General features: G+C 42.9%; 1 protein-coding gene across 2 annotated transcripts in view; it reads left to right on the top strand.

Moving 5' to 3' along the window:
* The first annotated feature begins 16,871 nt into the window (after positions 1-16,871).
* LOC148183015 (uncharacterized) overlaps positions 16,872-23,860 on the top strand; it is a 29,018-nt gene continuing 22,029 nt past the window's right edge. For both annotated transcript variants that reach the window (XM_088063299.1, XM_088063298.1), the window contains exon 1: positions 16,872-17,093. The gene's annotated coding sequence lies outside the window, so the exon portion shown is untranslated. The remainder of the gene's footprint in view (positions 17,094-23,860) is intronic.

The raw sequence follows: 23,860 nt of genomic DNA, 5'->3' as shown, positions 1-23,860 counted from the left end.
ATAGCAGTCAGTCAGCTCTGGAGGGCTCCTTTTGAAGACCTCATCTGTCATCTGGGAATTGGCACTGACAGCCCCTGGATTACAGAGGAATTATATGCACTCTCTTCTCACAGCGGTGGCACAATGGTTTTGAAACTAGGCAGATCTTCTGTGTTTACTATTTGGCAGGTTCTGTGTTTTTGGCTGGCAGCCACACTGAAATGTGTTTAGTTTTAATTGACAGCCACGGTCAACACTGCAGATCCCAGGTAGGTACTGCTAATCCTGACAAGGCAAGGCAGAAACAGACAGGCTTGTGTTCCAGCTAGCCAGAGACTCCAGCCTTCGGGAAGCAAAGGCATTTTGCCTCTAGACAGTTCTGAACCTCAGGGACTCACCCTTCAGTCTCATCTCCTCAGCACCTCTTTGTAAGCAGCCCTCAGCCACGGGAGCAGTCAGAAGTTGCAGACAAAGTGATTGTGTGATAGGGTTTTTTAGAATGGTTTAGGCTGGAAGGGACCAACCCACCCCTGCCATGGACAGGGATGCCACTTATTAGCCCAGGTTGCTCCAAGCTCCATCCAACCTGCCCTTGAATTCTTTGAGGGATGTGGCAGTCACAGCTTCTCTGGGAACCCTGTGCCAGGGCCTCACCACCCTCACAGGGAAGAATCTCTTACTAATACCCAATCTAACCCTACCCCTTTGCATTTTGAAACCATTCCCCCTTGTCCTGCCACTCCATGCTCTTGTCCACAGTCCCTCTTCAGCTCTCTTGGAAGCCTTTTGGGTACTGAAAGGGGTTCTAAAGTCTACCCAGAGCCTTCTCCAGGCTGAGCAACCCCAGCTCTCTCAGCCTGGCTCCAGAGCAGAGGTGTTCCAGCTCTCGGATCATCTGTGTGGCCTCCTCTGGACTTCCTCTTATGGGCCCATGTCCTTATGTTGGGGGCCCAGAGCTGGAGACAGAACTCCAGATAGGATCTCACAAAGGCAGAGAAGAGGGGGAAATCCTTCTTTTTATCCTGCAGTGGGAAGCCAGGTGCTAGTATCCTTGTACCTATAAGAGATCTTATTAGAGCCCAGAGCCATCCATTTTCCTGGGTTTGATACTTGAAAGCCAGAACAGTTCACACAGACCTCTAGTTTAAAATATAAGAGGCATTCCAAAAGTGCATATGGTTAGATTTATGTAAGCCACAGTTTGTAATGGTTTAGATTTCACCTCCTAGTCCTTGTGAGAGTTTCAGCCTTGCTCTCAAGAGAGTAAAAAAGTATCACAGAACATTTACAAAAATTAAAGAAAAAAAAAACCCATATGCACAGACTTTGGGTGGCTTAGTCATGACATCTAATTAGGGACAGCAATGATTTCTGTGAACCACAGAAATGTTAGTTTCAGTTGGCAAAAAATTCCACAGAGTAATACTTGGGACTATCTCGCAGTCTATCTGTCTCTCTGTCTATCAGCCATGCTCATATGCTTTATTATTAGTGATGCATTCTTTCTCATCTTATTGTCTTCCTTATAAGATAATTTCTCAAGGAATTCTTTAACTTCCCCCTGAAGTGCCTGGCATTTCAAATAGCTGCTCAGCAGGGCTCCACAGCAGAGGGACTTGTATTTATGGACAAAAAGGTCACACCTGGCTACTGGGGCAACAGGGCTCCCATCAGCATTTAGGTCTCATCCTTATTAACCTCTTATGTCTCTGACAGGACAGAGAATCAACAGCATCGAGTTAGACTCCACCAAAATAGGACACTGAAAGCAGAGATCCAGAGCAATGGAAGTTTTTTATGGTGTTTTTTGTAGATGGGATGTCTGTTCCACCCCTGTGTTGTGGAGAAAGTAGCACAGACACTGTCAGTGACAGCTTTAAAACATGAGCTCAGTGAGTCAAGGTATTCCCCAGCTTCCACATACAATTCCTGCTGGTACTTCTTCAGAGAGACATCTCCAGAACAGCAGAACATTTATAAATGTTCATTATTTCAGAGAGCTGTTTTTTTCAGTGTGGGAGAAGTTAAAGAGTATCTCCCAGTTTCTCATTTTTAGTGGCCCTGTGAGATTCAGGTGGAGACCTAGCTGTTCCAAACTTTCCAAAAGGCATTTCCAATAGCAGAGTAGCCCTGGTCTTTAAACTGTGCAGTACTTGTTCATCAGCCTCAGACTTTGATTTGGCACTGCTATGTCGTGCAGATGTAGCAATCACATTTGCGAGCCTGGAACTAATTAAAAATGGAATATTTTAGATCAGTCATGGTGAGTGTGGCCAGATTTACTGGGAGAATACAAGGGAGCTTAAGGAGCAGAGTGATCCAGCCTTTTTAAAATGTTCTTCCTCCAACATTGGTACATTACTTCCTGGCCAGCTGGGCTGGACCTTTACAGCACTGTCTTTATGTGACCTCTAGCTGGTTGAAGGGGAGTTTTAAGAGGACACCAGTGTTTCATGGTTTGCTGCATTCCAGATGTATGCAGAACCGTCTCTAAACTCTGTCTGGCAAGACACTTTTTTTTTTTAATGCTCTTTTTTTTTAAGAGGGCATGGTTGCCAAGCCTGTCAATCAGTTTAACAGGAGACAATGAGTTAAAGGCAGCAGGGAATAGAAAAATCTGAAGAGCTGAACAAAAAAGAGGTGAGGGGATAGATGTGGCTCTAGCCCTGTACAACCATGCATCTGACAGCTGCACAGAGTGGGGTAGGGCTGTCAGAGGTAATACTGTTACCTAAAACTTGGAGGCTGCACTGGTTTGCAAGAGCCTCTCCAATCCTGTGAACTCGGTGTGTGAGCGACTGAAGCGAGAGCTCGCCTGCAGACAGCCCTGCAGGGCCTTTGGGGAGGAAAGATTATCCACAGACCAATTATATGGTGGGTCACCATCATTTCCTCCTTGCTCAGCTCAACATTTTCTAGGCTTTGCTGCTTCTGGCTGCCAGCTCTGCACCTGCTCCCTGCTGAGTCAAGCTGAGAAACAAAGCAAAACTCCTGTGGTCGCTCTCACGGTATAGCCAGGGCTTGTGATAGATCAGTGCTTTGTCCCTTTGCACCTCACCAGCAGCTTGCTCTGGTTGTGACTGGCAACCAGCATGGCACAACAGCAGCCACACACCCACTACAGCACTCAGCACAGCCTGGTGGGGACACAGTGCTCCTGTCACCACGGCCCTGTGTCACCTGGCTGTGCCCTGGGCAGCTCCTGACATGCACACTCCACTGGGCTCTTCTTCCACATCCTTGTGAGATTGCCACCGGGAAAACAAATCAATAGGGTGCCCCAGATGTTACTGCTGCTGGAGGATGGAAAGCTTGCCTGTGGGTTGTCATTCACATGTGGCATTCCTTGTAGGATGTTCAGATGGCAAAGCCTGTTGCTGGTTTGTAAATGTGAGGGTGACTTTTCAGTCCACGTGCACCACAAAGTTTTTGATTTGAAACAGGTAATTTATTATCATACAATAGTATTTTTTTAACAAAAACATATTCTGAAAGACCTTTAAAATTAAACCATACAGAAAGTGTTAAAGTGTTAAATTCAGGTGGAGACACTACCGTGGGGAATTGATCAGGGGGTGTCACAGACAGCTTCTCACTCCAACACATACACTGTCACCAAATGCCCCATGTGCTTCTGCTGAGGGTATCCAGCAAAAGCCTCAGTTTATCAGCCCCTCCACAAAGATAAATAAAAATCAACTTTTCTTAAACATGGCTTGTCTGGCAGACTCTGCACAGGTCTCTGTGCAGCATGGCTTTTATTTCCATTAAAATTATTTAAATGGAGACTCTGCCCAGCAGCATTGTATGTGACACGTTCCCTAGCTGCCATGTATCCAAACAGATTGCTGCAAGGCCTTGAATAAACATTTTGTAAGTCTAGCTCTGAAGCAATTTACATCAAGCAGCATATATTGCCTGGATGCCAACTAGTTCTTGTGTATTCCTCACAGAGCAGACAATGTTTCCTATCAAATCTGTTGGGTGAAAACAGAAAACCTATTAATAATGTGTCAGGAAGCTCACTGAATGCAATATTTATGTGGAAGTCTCATAGAGGGCTTGTTTATAAAGAGTACACGAATTCTGTGGTTTGTGTTTGAAATGTGTAAGGGAACAAGAATAATTTTAACATTTTTCTCACAGGTACACCCACCCACACAATTTCATTCCTCTTGTGATATGAAGGGTTGATGTTTTTCTCAGAATAAGCTGAATGCAGAGCTCACCAAAGCTGGTCCATGCATTGATCTCAAGAGGTTTAGTCCAGGGTCAGTGCGCTGTAGTAAAGAATTAGACTAAGGCATTCAAAATCTCGCAAAAGGAGCAAATTCCCAGGGCTCTTAAATTTTTCTTGTGTGTTACTATGGTGAAATCTCAAGTCCATCCATTGATTTTGGTGCTGAGTTGACGCTGTGTTGAAACAGAGCAGAACCAGGTCTTGGCCAGCGCGGCGCTCATTAGGTTGAGTGCTAAGCACCTCAAAACTGAACCTCATCCAAACCCCAAGCCTGCAGGATGGAAATGGAAATTTTGTGAAGTGAGGCTTCAGTTGGAGTATTGCTCCTTTTTTTTTGCTTTTGCACAAATCACCAGGGTTCTAAAAACAGCCTCCAACACTCATTTCTACTGGCACGGCCACTATTGATTGTGTCCAGAAAGAGGAATGGAAAGACACGACAGAATTGGCAATGATCCTGAGCCATGAAGCCTGGATCTAAACCTCCATCCAAGCCTTGCTAAAGAACAGGAGGGTTTTTGTGGGGCTTTTTTTTTTTGTTGTATCTGGAGGTTTGATTTAATCTCTTGTACTTGCATGGAAAATCCACAGTTCTGGGGCACGGTGTTTCCTCAGTGGATCAGATCCATTGGATCTGGTGCTGTGGGTTGGCTTAGAGGGGAAACTTTTAACCTGGGAAGAGAGTGGCTTAAGCAGCAGCAGCAGCATCTGTGAGGGAGAGGGATCTCCAGCCATGGGAACCAGGAGAGCAAAGAATATTCCCAGTGCTCCTGAACACAGCCCAGATTAAATGTCTCATCTGGCTTTTTTCCAGAACAATTTGTTTTGTTTTTGTTTTTGTTTTTATTTTTGTTTTGTGTTTTTGTTTTTTCTGTCAGCTGGAGCAGGTATAGCTCTTAAAGCCTGATTCAAAAACTGACTCATGAATAACGTGGAAAATTTAATCAGCATGAAGACTTTGGTCACATTGTGATTAATACTTGCCAACTCTCTGCAGTATTTTCTTTTAATGAGTTGCAACCCATTAAACTAATTAAATTCATTGATTTGAACCAGATGTTTGCACCTGGAAGTGCATTTATTATCATCAATTATCAGAGAGGGACTCTCCATCAGGAGCTGTAGTGATAGGACAAGGAGTAATGGGTTCAAACTGAAAATGGGGAAATTTAGATTAGATGTGAGGGAGAAATTATTTGTGTGAGGGTGCTGAGACCCTGGCACAGGTTGCCCAGAGAAGCTGTGACTGCCCCGTCCCTGGAAGTGTTAAAGGCCAGGTTGGATGGGATTTGGAGTAACCTGGGATAGTGGAAAGTGTCCCTGTCCATTGAACAAGATGATCTTTAAGGTCCCTTCCAACACAAACCATTCTGTGACTTAATATTAATTTGTTTTAGTTTTAAGTTTTTCTGTCTCCCCAGTTAATAAACAGAAATAATAGCACATGATTGAGCCAGCTGGTATCATCATCATTATTAAAATCAACTAACAAAATACCATACTGTACAATTTGCAAAAAAGACAACAGATTGGCAATTTCTTGCCCAAACTGTATGGTAAATATATTCCAGTAATGAGTGGCTTACCAGAAAGCAGGAGAGAAGAGACCACAAATAAAATCAATATTATTATAAATATTACTTGCCACCAGTAATTTGAAAAGCGACTTTTTCATCCAAAACTTTTGTTTTAAATTATATGTTGACATATTCTGGAAATAATTATGATGGACTATTTTTAAATTAGTAGTGCACAAAGGACTTTCTTCTTTATGTCCTTTTTTACATCCACAGTTTCTGGTTTCTGCTGTACTAAAATAGACTTGGATAAGGATCCACAGAAGTGTGTGTGTGTAGATACTTATATTTATTTATTTTTCTGGTTTGGACTACAGAGTTGTGTACTTTGGGAGGCAGGTGGCTTCCAACATTTGCAGAGATCTTCATGTTAAATGAGTTCTGTATGAGTTTTGTATTGCAGGAAAGTATTGCTACATGCATTTTCATGACATTCCTTTCAGGAATCTTTTTGGGGTTGTTTCTAAAATGCTATGAAAAAAAAAACAAAACAGTGATTTGTTTTCAGAAGGTAATTGCTCAGCTAAAAATAATGAATATGCTACAGCTAATGTGGAAACTCAGTATGTCAGAGGTGACGTGGAAAACTTTGGAGCAGACTGAACTGAAAGGACAAATGATCCCAAAAAGGAATCAAATGAAGCTATTACAGAAAGTCCTACTTCTACCAGTGTCAGGACAGTTTGGAAACCACAGCTGAAAGACCCCTGGTTCTCTGAAGGGTTCAGGAGAACAGGAGACTTTCTGCTGGTTTTGGTCAATGAGTTTGTTCTTGGCCAGCCTATATGGACATCAACCCTTTCTGGGCAAAGCATCCAAGTGTGAGTGGTGCCCCAAGCCCTGTACCCCATTATGGGATGGCTACAGGCTCGTTCAAGCAAGGAATATTTGTAGTTCCAGTGCCAAACACACACTGATGTGCAGGATGAGCTTCTTGTTACAGGAGGAGTAGTAGTGGAGATCTCGGCTGGGAATGAAGTTTGCTTGTAGCTGTCCCAGGAAGCCTCGATGGAAATGCAAATGAGGAGCTGCAGTTTCAGCAGAACCCTAATGGCTGGCAGCCCCGAGGGATGTCCCCATCAGCATTGTCCCTGCCACAGGGGTCTCTCATGACTGTCTCTTGTTTCCCTGGTTTTACCACCAAATGTCACATTGGCTGAAGGTTAAAAGAGAGTTCTGATAAGTGTCAGCTCTGCTTTTGAGAGCATTCATCTTACCAGATTGCTTTGATCAGTTCTCCAGTTTGACTACCAAAATGAAAATTAAACATCCTACCCACCAGGAAAACTAATTTGAAAATACATTTTAACTCTAGAGCCATCTTTTACCTGAAAACTTAATTGTGTTCCTTTAACAAGATATAATTAAGTATCCTCATGGCAGACCACCAGTTTTAACAAAGCATCTCTAGAGCAGATAGACATCATTACTAATACAATTCTTTGAGGTGCAGGCAGGAAAATAAATTGGTTGTCACTGGGACATCATCAATATAATGAACACCTGACATGTAGACTCTTTGTTTCAGATGACACAGACATAGATGAGCAGGAAAAATTGTTAATAAGAACTGCAGACAGGACATTGCTGACTGTATCTGTCTCATGAAATGTTATTTGCTGCCAACACATTGCAGTAAAGAAAGACTGTTCTACCTGGAAATAGATGAGAAAAATAAAGTGAAGAATTGCTTTCAGGTATGTCCTGAGAAAATCTGCTCAATAACACAGTTTGAATCTCTGACTTTCTTCACTGCATTTTGGTAGCTACTTTCATTTCAGGCAGGAAATTGGTAGTTTGCCTGCTTTTTATTTCCATTTAACCACTACAGCAAAATGGAACCTTTGATTTTTGGAACTATACCATCTCCAACAGAAATCAGTAGCTAACATTGTCATTCAGGCAAACACAAAGCAGAGATGGTTGAAGTTTTACAAAGCCTACGGGGAAATTTTGACGTGCAGAAGTGAATACCCAAATACCCTCGGCTGTCTTGGGGATTTCCGGCAGCGTCTGCAGGATGTGGGGAAAAAATTCCAGGGTTGAAAACAGCTGAAAATGTTCTACAATGGACTCCCAGCTCAGCACTCTTTAGTCTCACTTGTCTAACGTGGATTCAAGCATGTGTTTATTGTTACGGGTAAATGTTTAATCCAACAAGGACCCACTGCTTTTCCAAGACCATAGCTCCTTTTCTGTTTCATAATTTATTTGTAAAGTGAACCTACACTCTTTCAAGTCCTTTCTCCCAATATTCATTAACAGGCTTGGATGGTGTGCACTCTTTGAATCAGTTGTTTCCTATTCAATTCACATGATGAGTGAACTGAACCACACAACACAATTCCTTTTCCCAGTTTTAGATGACTGAAACACAATGAAGGAGAAAATTTTCTTAACTTGGAAGAGTTTTAGCTTATGTCAAAGGGATTAGCAAAGGGGTTTGTCAACATACACAGATCTCCACTTGTTGGGATATGTGTGAGCTAAAACCCCACAAGTCAAAGCAAAGCAAAAGAAGCAACATGACCAGGAAGTGTTTTTGTGCAACCAGAGCAGTTTGAAGCACTGTGCACACCCTGAGCTGATCAGGAGGTATAAATAACCTTCCTCATGGGATGCATTTGGCCAGAGAAACCATGGTGGGCAGAGTCAAAGTGTATAGGGAATGTGAAAGAGTTACAGGGTCAAAGGCTCAGATAAACATCCTAACACTTAGATACTGACATGGATGCTCTCCAAAGTTCTCCAAACCATCTGGGCCCAGCTCATTCACCTCATGGTGTCATGAGAAATGGTTTTCTCACAAGGCTGCTGATGCTTCCTCTTGTTTGACAGGCAGGAAATACAACCCAATGAGCCTTTCTCACCAGAGTTCATAATTTTAGGTAGGAGAGAGAATTAGAAAGCGCAGAGGCAGAATGTAAAACAGTGTGCTGGGGCTGGCATGAGGGGCAAGAAGGGATACTGAGAAGGAAAGTTAATCAAGTTCTCTAATGCCACAGAAACATGCCAGGTTTGAAAGGTATCAGCACATGTGGGGATGGGATGCTGTGCCAGGTAGCAGCAGGATGTGCTTCTGCGAGAGGAACTCAGCCCACTCAGTGGTCCAGCCCAGGTAATAACATTCCCCTGTGACTGAGGAATGCAGCAGCATGAAATGAGAGGCTGCAAATGCAGTTCTAAAATGATTTTTCCATGTGAAAATCCCAAACCAGTAACATTAATCTTGATGCTGTTGTCACTTCTCAGTGTGTCTGGGATCTTGTAAAAGGCTCATCCTCCATTGTTTTCTTTAAAAATTATTATTTATTTTGTTATTTTGCAGGGCTCTAATTAGGCTGATAGTGCTCATCTGGCATCCCCTTATTGCCCCAAGGTAACAGGACAGCAGCCACCACCCCCAGTGACAGACCCAGCTGTGTATGGCTGTTGTAGAGCACAGGGAGTATTCTTTGTATGCAAGTCTGAGGCTGTGTACACATGTGTGAACTCTCCAAAGACAAACAACTCACCTTTAGAAAGCCAAATTCCGAGCAAGAAATGAGCTCAGCAGCTGTGAAAGGTGTCTCTGTGTTCCATTGTTGATAAAAGTACAACCCACAGTGACTCAAACCTCAGGATGTGGTGGGAAACTGAGAAGAAAAGAAAGAGAGCGGGGAAGAAAGGGGAAAAAGCCAGCCTTCTCAGGATGAGGAGTTCAGACATGCCAGATTTCTTTGGCACAGACATTGCTGTCATGAGCCTTGCGGAGGTTTCGTGTTTGAGTCCCTGCTTTCTTTTTGTTGGCTCTGAGCATTTTGAAAGATTTTGAAAACAGTATTGCAAAGTGTTTCAGGTTGCAAAGCTGACCAGTGAGTGCTTTAAACAGCATTCTCTTCGTAGGCTGACAGTGCAGGCAGAACCTATCACCTGAGGGCTGTGACCAATCTGTCATTAACCTGCATCTCCTCACTGTGACATAAATGTCAATGGTCATTTTCCTCCACAACAGCCCTTTATCCAACTCTCCTGGGGAAGCAGAGGGAGCCACTGGAAGGACAGGGACTTGGCAGTGAGAAAAGGAAAGGGAAAATCTGATCTGGAAGCTGAACACTAAAAGTAGGCATTGATTTCCTATCACAGAGATGATGTGTTGGAATTTACTGTGCTGCTTTAGATGGAAGGGCATTTACCCAGTCCCCGTGACTGCCAGGTGTGCTGTGTTCAGATGAAATAATGCTTCAGGACTGGTTCCAAGGCCCTGGATTTCACTCCACCAGCTCCAGCCATCTGGCTCAGGCACAGCTTCTTTCTGAAGTGACTTGAAGCTTGGTGGCCTCAGTGTTTCTCCTGTGATGCTGTCAGATATTTTGCTATAGGAGCACAAGCTCAGGCACGAGGAAGGAACTAAACTTATCCTAAACTATCCCATCACAGACAGTACCTAACTAACAGAACAGGTCTTTTTCCTACTGAACATGTATATTCTTGACTTGCAGTGGAAGAGGAGTGTGGCTACAAGATGTGTGGAGAGCAGAATGCTGCAAGGAATGACGAAAATAAGAATTGGAGTAAATGGAGTGAAGGCTGTATGGGCTGGTCACTAGTGTTCACTGGAAGGAATGTTATAGGATCTCCTGTCAGCTCTAATCAAACCTATTGAGCTGACAGAGGCTGGTCCAGCATGGAGATGCAGAGGAAGGCCTCTCCAAAGGAGGGCTCACCCTGAGCCTCTGCAGCAGTGATGATTGCATTCCTGGTGCTGGGAACCCAGGAATGCTCACACCAGGCACAGGAAAACAGGTATTATTGATAGATTTACATTGCTACCCCTCCTCCATCAGGCCACTACAGAGGCCCAGGAGGCCCACACCTGCAGAGAGATGGAAGCCAAACCGAGCTGCTCTGCATCACCTCCACTGGTGATGGTGACTGGAGCGGGATTTCAGCATTTTGCCTTTGAGAATAGCAGGCTGTGTCATTTTAACTTCCAAAGAAGTGAGCTCTGAGTGTCTGGAATTATTCCAAATACTGGAAAAATTGCAGTGGTACAAAGATACCTCAGCAGACACGGACACCTGATCCATGCTGTGCCTTGTGGTGTTTGGAGACCTTTCTGCGACCTGGAGGGTGTCACACACAGCTCCTTTGGGCACGGGGAGAAGCCACAGCCTTGGCAGAAGCAGAAGAGTAAGTTACCCACTGCCCTTTGCTTCTGCTCTGCTTTTGGCTCAGCTCTGCAACAGCATGTGGGAAAGCTAAAGGAGAAATATTTATTTTAATATTCAGATGTTCTCATTCACACTTACGTATGCGTGTGTGTGGATACCACACATATGTAACATGAATGTGTTTGTTTATCAGTGAGTTTCCTGGTTCTCCAACAGCTCTATCTTCTTATTTCCACAAATAAATAACAATATTAGACCTGAATTCTAAATATATTCTGAAGACCAATAACCCCCTGGAGTTTTCTGGTTGTCTCTAGTAAGAATAAAAGCCAAACAAAGCAATCAAAAGAAAAATGGGTCGGTGGAGCCTCTCTACCCATTTGCTGGTGGTTAGGAGTAGAAGTGGATAAATGCCCATGGCAAATGTTTGGTTTTAGACCTGTCTAGCTTTTCTTGGTATCCTGCAATTATTTTTGCATGCATTTTTGGTACACATTTATATTCTTTGAAATTTTGTATACATATTTTGTATAAACGTGTTTCAACACCCTGGTAGTAAAGTGCTGTTCAGCTGTATTCAGGGCTGTTAAAGGCATTTGTGTGACATTCAGTATCCAAGTAGATGTTTATACTTGGAGACCTAAAAACACTATAAAACAGAGAGTAAAAATCAGATTCCTAGGTGATCACACAAGCACTTGCCTAAATTGTTAGAAGGATGCTAGAGCATGACCCAGCATTATTTTAGTGTAAAGGAATGAGTGTTTTAAAATTCTCTTTTTTCCCCCCGATTCTGATGAAGTTATGGTTCACTTTTAATGGCATAATCCGTGTTCAAGGATATTTTACCTTTTCTCATTTTTTTTTCAGGTGATCTCCATAGGAACAAAGCAGTCCCTTGCTGTACTGCAGCTGCCTCTGGGGTTAAACACTTCTGGTTAACTCCAGCCCAGAAGAAAAGCAGATCTGTTTCTTAGAAAAGGAAAATCAAGAGAGAAGAATTGGATGAAGGGGAAGAATTTGATTTGTGAGGGTTCTCTTCAGAAAGTACCAGGAGTTCTTAAAGAAGGCAGAAGGATTAGAGTTCTTCTTGCTTGTGAATTGCCTGAACTGCATGAGTGAGCTTTAAGGAGAGCAGTAATGAAGAAATAAAACAGCTTACAAGCTACATCAGCCCTGGAAAATAGGAGCACTTCACAAATGGTTTCATCTTCTTTGACTGGTGATACCCAACAGTGATATACAATTACTTCTTGTTGTAGTACTTTTCTGTATCTGAAACACAAAGCTTTCAGTCTAAAGCTGGTTAAAGAGTAAAACAAGAGAATGCAGCAATTTCTAAACTAGCCATTAGCTCAGCAGCAGGGTTGTCTCAGGCTGTTTTGATAGAGGCAAAAAAAAATTAAAAAAAGAGAATAGTTTAAACTTTGCCTTAGGGGTTGGAAACCTATTTTTCAGGCTGTTTAACTGTCATTCTCCGTGCATCTGTTCAAATTAGCTTCAGACAGTGAAATAAATAGGAAATATGGCCCAAGGGTCCTTGGTTTTGTCAGAAGGGACTTAGAGAGAAGTGGAGGAGAAGAAGGAAGTCTGGTTCATGAAGGCCTGCTGGGTCTTTTTGCTGACATGACTGAGGGTAACTTCCTTCAATCATCACAAACACCCCAGTGGGCAAGAAAACCCTGAACATAGTGATGCTGGATGGAAAGTCCAAGACAAGATGTGGTGTGAACTTCCCCAGGCTTGGACTCAGAGTTTCAACAAAGCAAAAAGAATGCCAAGTAAATCTGGGAAATGGGTTCAGGGAGGGGGTGAAAGAAAAGGTTATTTGCTCAGAGTAGAGTGTGGCAAAGCAGCTGGAGAGCTGTGCTGATAGGGCACATCTGGGCACTGTGAGTCAGACATTTAGATCTTAGTATCTCTTCATGTTACAAGACTTTATTGTTGATTCTAGACAGCCAAATGAGGGAGAAGTTTGGGCACCCACCCAGTTTGGACCCAGAAGTTTGGACACCTCAGACACAGTTCAATAGAACACCTTTTCTCAGGCAGCATTTTGAGCAGTTCTGCCCCAATAAAGCCTGCTCATGACAAAATCCTGGGTACTTGATTCCTCTTCTTTCAGAGTACTACCAGAGCATGGAATTGCCTTTGTTTCCAGGCTCCTTTGGTACTGTTCTCCTCTCTACTCATTTTCACAGGAAAACCCTTTGTCACTGCACTGATGTGGAATATTTGTGTGTCAGTAGAATAACACAAGTATGTATGGCCATAACATAGAAGCAGCAGCATCTCCTCACCTCTGTAAGGCTTCCTCCACCCCCTGATTTCCATTGTTTGATTCCTGGAAATTCAGTTTACCTGTTGTTCCTCTGTATCCCCTGTGTGCATGAACCAGGCTGTTTATCAGCAAGCAGAGCTTATCTCTCTTCCTTGATTGGATCTGGAGTTGCCAATATCCATCACACTTATATCAAGAAAACAGTTAACAGATGCTTGTGTTCATTTAAGAATCAGTTTGTGTTGGTTCAGTGTTTGTTTCTCACAACAAAAAACTTGCATACGACACCTCAGGTACCAGGTTCTTCTGGACCACCTAAAACATCCTTGCTAGGTCAAGCATGAAAGGCATCCCTGGAAGCAACTCCATTAAAAAATGTATTTTTATGTCACAAACGTATCTTGCTGTTGCTGATGATTTTTCTCTAACACATTTAAAAGTGCCTAAAATCAGCATGGAAATGTGCAGAAAAAAGAGACTTAATTAATCCTATTTTTTATCTAATTTGCACCTCCAGGATATTTTGTGAGAAATAAAATGCACTTCACAGCTCTCTCTGGCATGCACTATAATTACGATCAACATTTCTATGTATCATAATGATGATGATGATAATGACGGCCACTTTTTCCCACCTCTTTGCTGCAGGAAAGGAGCTGACTGCAACAGGATGTACTGTGAGTTAGATTTATTCCTAGATTTATTCCTCCCCTCTCTCAGAGGCAAAATAGGTCAATATTCTATTATAGTCCAAACATTATTAACTTTCTGTCCTCATATATTTTGATATTCCAGTGGAAAAAACCCACAAAAATCAAAATTGAACTTCAGAAACATGACTCATTTCAAGTGTAATTTTTAAAGTTTTCTCAATCCATTTTTTTCTATTTTTTTTCCTCCATTTTAGGTAGGTTTTCTGTCTATATGCACTTTGCTTTCTCAACAGAAAAAAAAAAAGAAAACAAAAAGTGAGGACTGAAAATGGAAGAAAATGAAACAGATCTTGGTGCTTGTGGTTCTTTGCACTGGGAGAGAAAAAATCCACTATGTTTCTCCTGAAACCAAATAAATATTTATTTATATTTATATTTATATTTATATTTATATTTATATTTATATTTATATTTATATTTATATTTATATTTATATTTATATTTACATTTACATTTACATTTACATTTATATTTATTTATATTTATTTATATTTATATTTATATTTATATTTATATTTATATTTATATTTATATTTATATTTATATTTATATTTATTGCAATGCATGCCCCTTTTTGACAGGTGTGTCTTTCCTGGGGTTGTTGGAAGCCACGTAATCCAACATCTTGGGCTTTTTTTGGGGGAGAAGAGAAGAAAAGAAAATACCAGTGTGAGGATATTTCTGGGCAGAACAAACCTCTCAGGCAGCCACATATATTAAAGCAGAACTACTATAAATGTCCTGTCCATTTATTCAGATGACTCTTACAAAGAGCATTTGTGGGGTTTTGCCACCTTCTCTGACAGAAGAGAAACTGCAGTGAAGGGAAGAAATTCTTCTGTCTGTGCCCTAGGTTGAGGCAATCTGTAGGGAAGAATGAAAACGACACTGAGAAATCAATCTCTCGTTTCAGCCAGGCCTAAATCATTATCTGCAACATTTTGGATGACTCAGTATGTTTCCTGAGCTTATTCTTGCCTCTCTCTGCTTCCTCTGCTGTGCCTGGAGCTTTTCCTCCTGCTGGCTGTAGGATAAATCTGGTGGAGGTGCAGTGGAGGTCCAGTACTGGAGAAATACTGGTGTGAATTTACTGGGTGTTACACATCTCCAGACCACTGCAAAGACCTCAGGCTGAGGATAAGAGGTACACAGCAAAAAACCTACAAGAAACACAGCTAATTTTTGGATTAAATTCCTATATTTTGGAGTTAATGACCAGGACAATGAAAAAGAACAGAAACAAATATAATTCCATCCAAGGAGCAACCTTCCCTCTTCCCCCAGGCCCAATGTGGAAAGATATTGCTGCTCACTGGAAAATAAAGCCCTGAACATGTTATTAAAAAATGGGATGGAATGATGCCTTAACCTTTTGATTTAAACAGGAGAACAGAATTTTTAGGATTGGCATATAAATCATTCCACTGATACGTGATATTCGCTGTTAAAGATCAAATATTAAAAAGCAGTCTCCGTTTCTTTTTACTTATAATCTAATACAGAAACAATTAATTATAAACATAAACTAAATGTTAGAGGGGAGAGAGAAAATTTACAGCTGGACTGGGTAAGAAAAAAGGGAGAAGCATGAGGAAATGAAATGTAAAAAAACACATAAGCACATTTGCTGCAGAGGTAGCAAGAAGAAGAGTATGAACTTGCATTCTTTGAATATGTTCTTATTGACAGCACCCTGGAATTTTTATTCATCATAATTTCCTTCTCCAAGGTATCAATTTTTACTTGAAATCTAGATATTTCAGATAATTTACATCCCAGAGAATCCTAATTCCCTGCTCTTCCTCCAGATGTGTGTGATGAGAGTTAAAATATCTAGATTTTATAAAAATACAATGAAAACTCCATAACAAATCCATAACAAATATCACTGACAATGTACCAAATTATAAAATCACATTTTCACGCTCTTTTAGGGTTGGGTTGTTTTATTTGTTCATCCTGCCAATCATTTCCTCTTTGAGGGAGGAAAGTAAACAGGGATAAATGGCTCGAGGTGGCTAGAAATGGCTAAAGCAAAAATAATGATAGCTCAGACTGTCTCTTTATGGAGATTGTGCCCCAGCTTATGCTTATGGAATTAATTATTATATTGTGGATCCTGTTTGTCAAGCACCATTCACAGGAGCTCTCCTTGCCCCAGAGCTGTGTAGCTGAATCCCAGCTACGGAACTAAATTGGAAAACTCTTCAAAATTACTTGAAAAATAAGAATTCGGTCAAAGGTACAGGTGAAAAGGCTGAATGGGCTGATGAAAGGTATTCCCCAAATGAAGGAAATCCTGTCCAGATGAAGAGGTCACTTCATCTGCAAGCCTTAGGCACTGCAGGGATAATAATCCCCAGGTTCAAGCGTTAACGGGAGAATAAAAGACAAATGGAGCCATTTGTCATTTATTTCCAAATAAATGCAAGTTCATTTTGCACAGAACCTTCACCCTGTCTCAACAGGCAGATCCTAGAGGGTAATTTCAGGGCAGTTTTCCCTGGTGTGTGCTTGCTCAAGGTTTATGTGAGTTTCTGCTTCACTTCAGGGCACTGGGCTGCTCAGAGACTTGCTGGTGCTTTGTATTTTATGGTGATACTTTTGGTGAACATAGTTCTTTAACAATTCCACAGTTTATTTCTAAAGTGATTTATTTAAGCTAAGACAAACACCTACAGTGATGCTGTGGATTGTGTAGGGAGCAAATGTAGGTGTTTTATTTACTTGGCACTGGGGAATGATGTGAATGCAAAAAGGCTGAGGTTGAATTTGGGGAAATGACACCCATGAGTTGATTAAAGCACTTTGCTGATATGATATACACATGGTCCTGATGGGAAATGGCTGGAACTGCCCACCTGTGGGCAGGAGAGATGTGCTGGTGTTTCCCACCCCCATGGTACCAGCCTGGGAAGGGCCAGAGAGCACCAAGTGATCTGCAGTTGAGCATCTGAGGGGCAGAGCTGGCCAGAGGGATGAGCCCAGGAGGGCTGTGGCAAAAGGAGGTTTGGTTTGCCTGAAGAGGCAGTCTGTGCTCCCTGGAGGAACTCTTGCAGGGCTCCTGGGCCAGGACCATCAGCTCTCCTGCCCCATCCCAAGGGCAGCTGCTCCCAGGAAGGAGCTGACAATGGCCGTTTTTTGTTAAGGGTGAGTAATTTTGAGGCTTAAATATAATAATGTTTATTTTCTATAACTCTGATGGAGTCATTTTCTAGTCCTTGAGCTGAAGCCTGGTCTATGATTTTTTTTGGCTGCAAGAGGTTTCCCAGGTTGGCTACTTCGCATGGGGATGGAGCAACAGGTGCTCATTATCATTTCCACTAAGTCCTCATTTATTCCCTTTCCTTGGCAATACTGGGATAGGAGACAAATAGCAACAGCTCTTCGGCTGCCTGGGTTTTTTGTGAGCTTCCATGTGCCAAGGCTGAGCTGTTGGGATGCTTTGTGTAGGTACCTGCACATGAACATCTGAGAGCTGTAGAAGTGGGATGGGCTGGGGCTCCAGGGCTCTAGAACAGCTCGATGCTTTGCTGAGGAGCCAGCCACTTCATCCTCTGATCATTGCTGGAACTTGAGGGTCTGAATTTCCTCTGGAGCAGTGGTGGCAATGAAGAGGGAGCTGAAGTACTGATGGACTCCTCTTTTCACTTTTCCAGTGCTCACCAGTAAAGTGTTTGAGGGCCCTCCAGAGGAGAGGGAGAAAAAAACCCATAAACAAGAGAACCTAAACAATAAACAATCTGGTTTCTGTAGTCCATTGCTGAAAAACAAATCAGTGCCTCTGTTCTGTGCTGATAAGGAGAATCTGGTATACAGATACACTCTGGTTTCCCAAAGAATCTCAAGTGGAGGGAAGTTAATAACTAAAAAAAGAAACACACACAAACCCTTATAAAGCTGTAGTCTTGTGGCCTGTTTTGCTGTTTCCCTGCCTTCTCAAGCCCAACACACCTTCAGACATTCCTGGCTGAGGTAGTTATAAAAAAAACATGTCTAATTTGGATTCATAGAGCCCAGTCCTATCCTAAACAAACAACTCTGCCTGGAATTGCTTGCCAGACAGTTGGCATATCTCACAGATTAGCTAACACTAACAATAACGTGTTTCAAGAAGGAGAAGAGGCTGAGCTTGGCCTCCCTCACCAGCTGGAACGGCAGTGTGGGGATGTGTGCCCATCTGAGCCCCTCCTCTGGAGAGGAAGGAGTGGTGGAGAGCAGGTTTCTCGACCCCAGCACTGAACCCTGTGTGGAGGTGGTTTGCAAGCTGAGCTGGGAGAATAATTCCACTACAAATTGCTCCAAGTGTTAAAGCTCCAGGGAGCAGATTTAATAGCTGCCTTCAACTCCTGCATTGGTTGGTCAGGCTCTGGTTTATGGGCACAGCTGGATGGTGGGGAGAAAGCCAGGGAGGGGAGGTTATCCTGCACTTAAATTTGCGGAAAAAATTAGTTTGCACTTGTCCAGGCTTTCCTTTGTGTCGATTCATCCCTGTAAGCTTAGATGCATGGAGAAGAGGTGCAGGCGGTGAGGGAGGAACTTTAATCCGGCTTGCCTGGATCAGGAATGTGGGAACCAGCACCAGCCAGACCTTACACGCTTTATGAAGAGTGAAACGGGGTTTCAGCAGCTTGGTCTGGAATTTGGGTGGCCACATGTAAACACCAGCTTAGCTTTCTTGGGTGGGGGGAAAGTCAGGACTTCAAGCCTATATTTGTCTCAGATTTCAAATGGTGAAAGGGGGAGGGAGTATAAATGCCAACTCAGCGAAATAAATGGTTCACACAGAAAACTCAATGTCAGGAGTGAAACCTGACTCGCTGAGAGCCTCTTGTGTACTAAGTGCATGTGCTGCAGTGACAGGAGAGGATCCCTGCTGCCCTCATCCTAACACAATCAAACGCCACTTACTCAAGTGCTTGGAGATCAAAATGCCAAGAGCAAAGGAACAAAGGTATCTCTCCAAAGATGTGAGTAAGTGGAAGCTGAAGTTTCAAATATCAGTTTGGGGAGTGTGCAAGGCAAACAGCAGCGGTCCTTGCTGGGAGCCCAGCCCAGCCCATCTGCCTCATACCTGCAGGGCAGTGCTGGCATCTCCCTTTGGGAGGCAGAATCTGAGGGGGTCACCGTTCCAAATGGACATATGGGGTACCTTTAAACAGCATTTGTTTCTGTCAACTGTTGTGGTAATCTCACCTGGCAGGCTTTGGAAACACTTTCTTGAGGTTCTCCAGTGTTTGTTTCCATTTTCTTCACACTCATTCCTATCCCCAGTGGCAGCATAACTTTCTAGGTCCCCAAGCTGGTGAGTGAGGACTAGCAGTGCTCTTCCCAGTATTCTTCCCTCTTGCCTCCAGCCCAGGGCTTGTGTGTCAGTTCTCTTTCACTGAGGAAAAGGCAGGGTAATGCCCACTGAAATGCTTATGGTGCTGGAATGGTCTCTGTCCCTCACTGCTGTCAAGTTCAGTTCCTAACAAAACTAAAACTTCCTCTTTTGGCTTCTGAGCAATGCAGCTTCTCCAGTCCAAATCTTGTAATTGCTCAGCTGTTGTTAACCATTAAAAATGGTCAGAAACTGGAAAAATCACAACAAGGGGAAATATTAGGAACATGCTTGCAAAAACCCCCCTCAAACCATCAAACAAAACACCCCAAAATGTAAACAGCTGCACCAAACAGAAACAGAGAAGTTGTTCAGATGCCAAAAACACTCATCTTATCTCATACCTCTTCAGACCATTTCTAGATGCCCAAGGCTGTGCAGGTTTCCACTTGCTTATTCCTAAACTTGGCCATGTTTTCTGCTTTTCCAGCCCCTGATCCTGTGCCAGAGTTGGGTGATGCTCCCAAATCAGCTCTGTGGAGCTGCCTGCACAGGTTGGGCACGTGGGCACCTGCAAACCCCCCAGGGCAGGGGCTGTGTGGGAGCCACGGGTGACTCGAGGGTGACACAAAGCCGAGCGAGCCTGGTGTGCCGTGAGTGCCACGGCCGTGGCCGTGTCTGCAGCAGCTGAAGAGCTTATGGGTCTCATAGGGGCCTTTGTCATTCCAAAGGGGTGCAGAGGGCTCAAGGAATCACTGTTTTATGGCTTGTGGGGAGGAGTGAAGCATCTCCCAGCAAAGGGCTCCTTCCTGGTGTGGAAGGCAGCTGCCTGCTGACCCCAGGGAGCTGCGGGAGCTCCACCGCAGGGCGCGGAGGCCGTGCCCTCTCACAGAGCCACTCTGCCTGTGAAGAGAGTTTTGTGAAGCTCTGCAGGGAAAACATGTCCATCACAGTCTGAATATTGCTGGAAATAATCCCAGGGAAATCTGGAAGCAGCCAGAAAGCACTTACGAACTAAAATTCCAAATAATGTGAAAGTTTTCCCAGAGTGTTCTGAGTACTAACATCCTTTGTCGCAGCTGGAGTGGAGGTCTAGCCCCAGAAGGGAGGCAGTAAGCTGGGAGCAAGGTGTCTGTCTGGGGACTGATCCTGTCAAAAGAAGTATGGAAGAGGGGATCCTCTCTTTGTGGAGCAAAGGAGGAGGCACATCCATCAGTGTGTGTGTGGAGTCAGAGATCCTCTCAGGAGCTCAAGGCAGCTTCTGGCCCTTGCTCCTCTGCATTTGGCTGTTCTGCATGGGCAGACACCTGTGCATGGACCTTTGAGAGCAAATTCAGCAGCACTTACCTAAGATGCCCTTCTTTAGACTAATTTTGCAGTTTTGGCTGTTTTGCTGTTGAACATCCTCCGAAGGTAAATGGAGCAAATCAAAGTGAACATTCCTGACAAATCAATGGGCAAACACATTAGCAGCTCTGAAATGAAGTGCCTGCACATCACATGAATTCATTTCACAGTGTTTATATATTTATGGAAATCTCTTTGAATTATAACCCCAGCTCTAGCACAGATGATTTCTTCCTGCATTATAAAGCAGGTTATGTGGTGATAACTTCTAGACCCCTAAGAGCTACTGGAGCATGTAATTATCTTGTTCCACTTACTAATGATGAAAGGTCCATGCAAGTCCCAGAGTAGCTGTATGTACTATGCTCAGTAACCTAAAGAGGCTATATAAATTTAATTTAGTTTAAAATTTAGTTGCTGACTTTAAATAATCTTCAAATAGAGAATATAAATGTTTTAGGGCATTTAAAGCTTTTAAAAATTATTAATGGATCTGTAGTACTGGAAATCTAAACTCAATTTTGTGGTGCTAAGATATGGAACTGAGAAAGTAGGCTACAAGCAAAAGAAGCTGACCAAGCTCTACTATGAAATGCATATTACAAAAAAAATTCAGGATAATACAAATTAGGACTCAGGCTTTTAATTGTGAAGGAATATTATCAGTAATGGAAGAAATGTTAAAAATTAGTTTCATCTTGACATCCTTGGAAGGTGGCCAATTTATGAAATTCTGGGCTAGAAAGCTGCAAACCTCCATTCCCCAACCCTCCTAAAATGGCATCACTCATTTGATGATGTCTCCCAGCTCCAATCCTGCTTCTCCAATCTGCCATAATAATGCTAATTAGTTCTATATGTAAATAAACTATTGTTGACAGGACACTTTAAGCAATTCACACATGACTCATGGAGGGGGGGAAAGAGAGGAGGTTTAAAAATGATTTATCCATAAACAGAGATTCCATATGTCCTAATCTGGCATGGATTTCTCTCCTCTTTATAGCAAGGAATGTGTATATGCCTGTCTAGCAGGGCTATAATGTGACAATTTGTCTCAAAGGGAAACCAGGATTTATGGTACTTAGCAGAGACCACAGAGGTAAAAAGAACAGCAGGCTGTATTTAATCATCTGAACTTTCAAATATTTCTTTTGCTTGGGTAAATGTGTCTTTGTTCCTTTTTGGAAATGTGCTCACCTGGAGGATAGGTTCCTGCAAAGGTGTCTGAAAATGCTGCAGGCACATTTAGGGAAGTGCAGAGGGAATGTGGGAGGATGGAGAGGGGACACTCCTGCTGGAAAGGGGTTTGACCCCAAATCCTCTAGGCAAGATATTACCAAATCCTTAAAGGAAATGCATGTATTGGGTGTCCAGTGCACACTTCTGGAAATCAGGGTATATTGCACCAATTCCAGATAAAAGCCACAGGAAATCCCGGCAGAGGGAAAAAAATGGAATTCTGAACAGTTAAATACTATTTATTTTTCCTTCAGGGCCTGATCCTGTGGCCTTCAGTGATACAATTCCAACCCTCAGAGGAGTTGTGCTGATATGAATGTAAGGCAAATGTAATTTGGAAACTTCACTGGGAATTAACCTTAGGCTGAAATACCTTGTATCTGGATTTCATTATTGCCCTCGTGGTCTGGACTACATATTATTCTGGTGGTGCTGGGTTTTTTCCCCCTATTTCTTCCTTTTGACTCTTGCCTCAAATTATTTTTGATTTTAGCACAGGGTCATTCACTTGACTGAAAGTAATTTCTGTGAATTGATGATTCTACTGCTATTTTAAATCAAACCCAGGGTTCTCATAATCACAAGAATTCAGGATATGGAGTTCTGGTTAAAACAAATAGAAGTAATGGAATTTTGGTGCTTAGAAAATGGCACATGGATTACCTGAACACAGATAAGGCAGATTAACAACCCACAAACCAGTGGCAGGTGGTGTTTCTGCCTTCATAATTTGAACAAAACAATGCTGCACATGTGACCCATAAAATGGGATGAGATAAAGTGCTACTGGCACTGAGTTGTGATGACAGAACAAGAGGAAAAAAAGCTGAATTTTGAGTGAGTAGGGGCAAAGCTGGCACCTGCAGAGTAAAAGGCTGGCTGTTTATCTGTGGCAAAGATGGCAGCTTTGCTGCCAATGGAATTGGAGCTTATTTTCTCCCTTCAAAGGAAGAAATCTCTCCAGGGGTGACAGTGGTTTAATTGGGATGGCTTGTTCCGGCCTTTGGGCTGTGAGTCCTGATGAGGCTGCCAATGAAGTGCCAGAGTAGAGGAGATTTGTCTGCTGCAAATCCCTGTCTGCTGAGAATTGGACCAGGCAAGGGTGCATTGGCACAGCTGCTTGTGGGAAAGGCAAGGCCAAAACTACTTTTTCCTCCTCTCTTGAATTTTCAATGACTTTTCCCCCTTCAGGCTGTGCAGGGAGAAGAAACAAAGGCACTGAGATGGCTCATCCAAAGGAGGGGATTTATGAAATATGAAAGTTTCAGAACCCATTCCTATTGCACTGCCTCTGTCCTTTACTTCCCACCAAGGCATTTCCGGTGTAAACATGCTGTGATGATAAAAATGAAATAAAAGCAGATTTTTGTGAGGCAGAGCAGAAATTTGGGTGTGGAGTGGAAGCTGCCTTTGCCCAGCTCTGTTAAAACTTTCCTTTTTCCCCTCTCTAAACACTTGACAGCTCATGGAGGGATCATAGATTACATTTTCACGCTGTTGCCATTAATTAGTGCTTGGAAGGTGAAATGAAGAGTTGGGTTTGCTTGGCTGCTGTGAGGTGAGTAATGTGTATTTACTGAGTGGTGATCTGCTGCCTGCCAGCACATCTTGGCTACCTGTGCTGGCTGGTTTCAGCCACAGAAAAGAGCTTGGGGTTATGTTGTGTTGGATCCATTCAAAAACAAAGGAAAGGGAGATTCTCTCCCATCTCTCTAAACAAATTCTTTAATGAGCAATATCCCCAAAACAGACTGAACAAAATTTTGGTCAGACAGGGTAATCCCAACCCAGAAGCCAAGTCATTCTCAGGGAGCTGGAGAGAATGGATTTTGAGTGTGAAAAGTGAGCTCAGAGATATGTCTGGGACTTCCAGTATAATTTTTCAGGGAAATTTGAACATTTCTGCAAAGTCAGGTGTCCTGTGCCCCCATGCAGGTGCCCCCTGCTCCTCATGCAGAAATATCAAACATTCCCTACATGCTGGAAGAGTTTCTATTAAGGGATG

Source organism: Pseudopodoces humilis, chromosome 16 (genome assembly GCF_049639895.1).
Source record: "Pseudopodoces humilis isolate 2021_Gansu_Grassland_sample_001 chromosome 16, ASM4963989v1, whole genome shotgun sequence".
Lineage (NCBI taxonomy): Eukaryota > Metazoa > Chordata > Aves > Passeriformes > Paridae > Pseudopodoces > Pseudopodoces humilis.
Note: the sequence above shows the minus strand (reverse complement) of the source record. Positions and strands in the feature narration are given on the sequence as shown.